The sequence below is a fragment of the Schistocerca gregaria genome, unplaced genomic scaffold (assembly GCF_023897955.1).
Source record: "Schistocerca gregaria isolate iqSchGreg1 unplaced genomic scaffold, iqSchGreg1.2 ptg000444l, whole genome shotgun sequence".
Lineage (NCBI taxonomy): Eukaryota > Metazoa > Arthropoda > Insecta > Orthoptera > Acrididae > Schistocerca > Schistocerca gregaria.
Genome location: NW_026061866.1, coordinates 17,501 through 22,500, shown reverse-complemented (window position 1 = coordinate 22,500; position 5,000 = coordinate 17,501). Strand labels below are relative to the sequence as shown.

The window sequence follows — 5,000 nt, the reverse complement described above, 5'->3', positions numbered from 1 at the left end:
CTGTGGCTGTACCAGATTATCGCTTAACCTAACTGTGGCTGTACCAGATTATCGCTTAACCTAACTGTGGCTGTACCAGATTATCGCTTAACCTAACTGTGGCTGTACCAGATTATCGCTTAACCTAACTGTGGCTGTACCAGATTATCGCTTAACCTAACTGTGGCTGTACCAGATTATCGCTTAACCTAACTGTGGCTGTACCAGATTATCGCTTAACCTAACTGTGGCTGTACCAGATTATCGCTTAACCTAACTGTGGTTGTACCAGATTATCCCTTAACCTAACTCAATTTGTCCCTTAACCTAACTCAATTTGTCCCTTAACCTAACTCAATTTGTCCCTTAACCTAACTCAATTTGTCCCTTAACCTAACTCAATTTGTCCCTTAACCTAACTCAATTTGTCCCTTAACCTAACTCAATTTGTCCCTTAACCTAACTCAATTTGTCCCTTAACCTAACTCAATTTGTCCCTTAACCTAACTCAATTTGTCCCTTAACCTAACTCAATTTGTCCCTTAACCTAACTCAATTTGTCCCTTAACCTAACTCAATTTGTCCCTTAACCTAACTCAATTTGTCCCTTAACCTAACCCACGTTGTCCCTTAACCTAACCCACGTTGTCCCTTAACCTAACCCACGTTGTCCCTTAACCTAACCCACGTTGTCCCTTAACCTAACCCACGTTGTCCCTTAACCTAACCCACGTTGTCCCTTAACCTAACCCACGTTGTCCCTTAACGTAACCCACGTTGTCCCTTAACGTAACCCACGTTGTCCCTTAACGTAACCCACGTTGTCCCTTAACGTAACCCACGTTGTCCCTTAACGTAACCCACGTTGTCCCTTAACCTAACCCACGTTGTCCCTTAACCTAACCCACGTTGTCCCTTAACCTAACCCACGTTGTCCCTTAACCTAACCCACGTTGTCCCTTAACCTAACCCACGTTGTCCCTTAACCTAACCCACGTTGTCCCTTAACCTAACCCACGTTGTCCCTTAACCTAACCCACGTTGTCCCTTAACCTAACCCACGTTGTCCCTTAACCTAACCCACGTTGTCCCTTAACCTAACCCACGTTGTCCCTTAACCTAACCCACGTTGTCCCTTAACCTAACCCACGTTGTCCCTTAACCTAACCCACGTTGTCCCTTAACCTAACCCACGTTGTCCCTTAACCTAACCCACGTTGTCCCTTAACCTAACCCACGTTGTCCCTTAACCTAACCCACGTTGTCCCTTAACGTAACCCACGTTGTCCCTTAACGTAACCCACGTTGTCCCTTAACGTAACCCACGTTGTCCCTTAACGTAACCCACGTTGTCCCTTAACGTAACCCACGTTGTCCCTTAACCTAACCCACGTTGTCCCTTAACCTAACCCACGTTGTCCCTTAACCTAACCCACGTTGTCCCTTAACCTAACCCACGTTGTCCCTTAACCTAACCCACGTTGTCCCTTAACCTAACCCACGTTGTCCCTTAACCTAACCCACGTTGTCCCTTAACCTAACCCACGTTGTCCCTTAACCTAACCCACGTTGTCCCTTAACCTAACCCACGTTGTCCCTTAACCTAACCCACGTTGTCCCTTAACCTAACCCACGTTGTCCCTTAACCTAACCCACGTTGTCCCTTAACCTAACCCACGTTGTCCCTTAACCTAACCCACGTTGTCCCTTAACCTAACCCACGTTGTCCCTTAACCTAACCCACGTTGTCCCTTAACCTAACCCACGTTGTCCCTTAACCTAACCCACGTTGTCCCTTAACCTAACCCACGTTGTCCCTTAACCTAACCCACGTTGTCCCTTTGCCTAACATAGTTCACTGCTCGGAATCTCTGGTGTCGTTGTTATCCTCATGTAGATGTCTTGCGAGTGTTGCTTACTTTCCACATATTCCCGCTATCCACTGTCAATTGTACTGCAATAGGACTATATCGCCCCCCCCCCCCCCTCTGCCCCTCTCTTTGTGTCTCCGTCCTCTCAAGCTGGTCGGTCTGGCGGTTTGAGTGTAAATGAGCCTCGCAGCTGTTCAGTTGCGTTCAGATGTCGACGCCCTCAGTGTACGTCGTGGTATGGTCTGTGTCCATTGTCCGCTGATGTCGTACGCGTAACCCACACGCTGTACCGATCATCGGTAGTTACGTACAGAGTGAAGTAGTGTGATACGTGTGACCGTACGCTGGCTGTGCCCAACGGTGTCGAATCTCAATTTCCATATGTTGTGCTCGATGCTACTTGTCTCGTCTCCCAATAACAGCTAGGTTGCACTGTGGTACGCCGTAGAGGCGTGTGGGAGGAACGTACGAACGCATTGTATGTCACCCTGGGTCGCTGGGGGTGGTGGTGCGGTGAGTCAGGTCAGGTCAGCGTGAGCCGTGTGATGTAGTGACGCGTGTATTCCGACTTTGTCGTATTGCCTCACACAAAGTGCTACCCTGGTGGACCGCGTTCCATATCTGGGACATGCCGCAGATGCCGGTTGACAGTGGATCGCGGAAGGGACATCGCATACGTGCGCGGGCCACCTTCCACGTGTTCTCTTCTGCACATGTCGCAGTGTGTATGTGGTCTGATGTAGCGTGTCGTGACACATGACATCCTGGCATGCAAGAATTGTTGAATTCGCAAATGTAGGTGGACATCTACGTTTACTGCCCAAGATACGCAAATGAACTGGAAATCCGTTGTTGAGCGGTTGTTCACGCTGGAGGTGAATCTGTGATGGCGACGATCGGTACAGCTATTAACCGGTTGTTTCAGCGGTACCCGCCACATCCACACACGTGACTAGGCCCATGTGGGTATGAAGCGATACGCGGCGGTGGCTTGGTGGGACTGTTCCCGGCCGGTGAAGGGGGGCCGCCCGGCGTGTTGGCCGCGCGCTGCGTGGGCGCACGCGCAACAGGCGGCTGGTGGGGGGCGCCGAGTGGCAGGAGCGCCAGCCGACGGGCTCGGCAGGCGGCGCAGCTACGCTGCGGCGCACCCTGCACGCGGCGCCTGGCGGCCAAAGTTGGTTCAGCCGAGCCCGGTGCGAAGCGCGGTGGACATCTGCAGTGTGCTGGTCTGATTGAGGACTGTGTGCGTTGAGGATGCGCCGCCGCCTGGCACTCGGCGCCGCGACGCCGTCTGCTGCTCGGTCGCCCCAGCGGTTCTCGCAGGTGGTTTGTATCGCAGTTGTGCGGACGTGTTGGCGCGTGCGCTGTGCTGGGAGAGTTCGCTTCTGCACCCAAGTGGGGCTTTGCCCTTGTGTGGCGCTGGCGTTGGAGCTGCCGGTCACCATAGGTGGCGCGTGTTGTCTCCCGCCGGCAATGCCACGACAGCACGCTCCCGGGCCTCTGTCGGCAGCGGCAAGCTCAGTTGGGAGCAAGGGTGTTCGCACTAAAACCGTCTACTCGCCTAACTCCGGGCGATTGCGCCTCTCTCGAAACCGACCAAGTACCTAGGACGGCGCTGCGCGCCGCCGGGACCTGAGAGGGTTTCGAGGTGTATCGTGCAGGGGAGCTCGGCCTCCTCCTGTTTGCAGAATAATTGAGCGGACGCTTGCGTGTTCGCGCGGGCCCCCGGGACACACTCCCGGGCGGCCGGCTGCTCAGCTCTAGTTGACGCAGCTCCCTGGTTGATCCTGCCAGTAGTCATATGCTTGTCTCAAAGATTAAGCCATGCATGTCTCAGTACAAGCCGCATTAAGGTGAAACCGCGAATGGCTCATTAAATCAGTTATGGTTCCTTAGATCGTACCCACGTTACTTGGATAACTGTGGTAATTCTAGAGCTAATACATGCAAACAGAGTCCCGACCAGAGATGGAAGGGACGCTTTTATTAGATCAAAACCAATCGGATTGGCTTGTCTGGTCCGTTTGCCTTGGTGACTCTGAATAACTTTGGGCTGATCGCACGGTCCTCGTACCGGCGACGCATCTTTCAAATGTCTGCCTTATCAACTGTCGATGGTAGGTTCTGCGCCTACCATGGTTGTAACGGGTAACGGGGAATCAGGGTTCGATTCCGGAGAGGGAGCCTGAGAAACGGCTACCACATCCAAGGAAGGCAGCAGGCGCGCAAATTACCCACTCCCGGCACGGGGAGGTAGTGACGAAAAATAACGATACGGGACTCATCCGAGGCCCCGTAATCGGAATGAGTACACTTTAAATCCTTTAACGAGTATCTATTGGAGGGCAAGTCTGGTGCCAGCAGCCGCGGTAATTCCAGCTCCAATAGCGTATATTAAAGTTGTTGCGGTTAAAAAGCTCGTAGTTGGATTTGTGTCCCACGCTGTTGGTTCACCGCCCGTCGGTGTTTAACTGGCATGTATCGTGGGACGTCCTGCCGGTGGGGCGAGCCGAAGGGGTGCTTTCGCGTCCCGAGGCGGACCCCGTTTAAATCCTACCAGGGTGCTCTTTGTTGAGTGTCTCGGTGGGCCGGCACGTTTACTTTGAACAAATTAGAGTGCTTAAAGCAGGCAAGCCCGCCTGAATACTGTGTGCATGGAATAATGGAATAGGACCTCGGTTCTATTTTGTTGGTTTTCGGAACCCGAGGTAATGATTAATAGGGACAGGCGGGGGCATTCGTATTGCGACGTTAGAGGTGAAATTCTTGGATCGTCGCAAGACGAACAGAAGCGAAAGCATTTGCCAAGTATGTTTTCATTAATCAAGAACGAAAGTTAGAGGTTCGAAGGCGATCAGATACCGCCCTAGTTCTAACCATAAACGATGCCAGCCAGCGATCCGCCGCAGTTCCTCCGATGACTCGGCGGGCAGCCTCCGGGAAACCAAAGCTTTTGGGTTCCGGGGGAAGTATGGTTGCAAAGCTGAAACTTAAAGGAATTGACGGAAGGGCACCACCAGGAGTGGAGCCTGCGGCTTAATTTGACTCAACACGGGAAACCTCACCAGGCCCGGTCACCGGAAGGATTGACAGATTGATAGCTCTTTCTTGATTCGGTGGGTGGTGGTGCATGGCCGTTCTTAGTTGGTG

General features: G+C 52.6%; 1 non-coding gene across 1 annotated transcript in view; it reads left to right on the top strand.

Moving 5' to 3' along the window:
• The first annotated feature begins 3,624 nt into the window (after positions 1-3,624).
• The window catches only part of LOC126311705 (small subunit ribosomal RNA), a 1,893-nt gene continuing 517 nt past the window's right edge, over positions 3,625-5,000 (top strand). Inside the window, exon 1 of the ribosomal RNA XR_007554806.1 lies at positions 3,625-5,000. This exon is cut by the window's right edge and continues 517 nt beyond it. This is a non-coding gene — a ribosomal RNA (small subunit ribosomal RNA).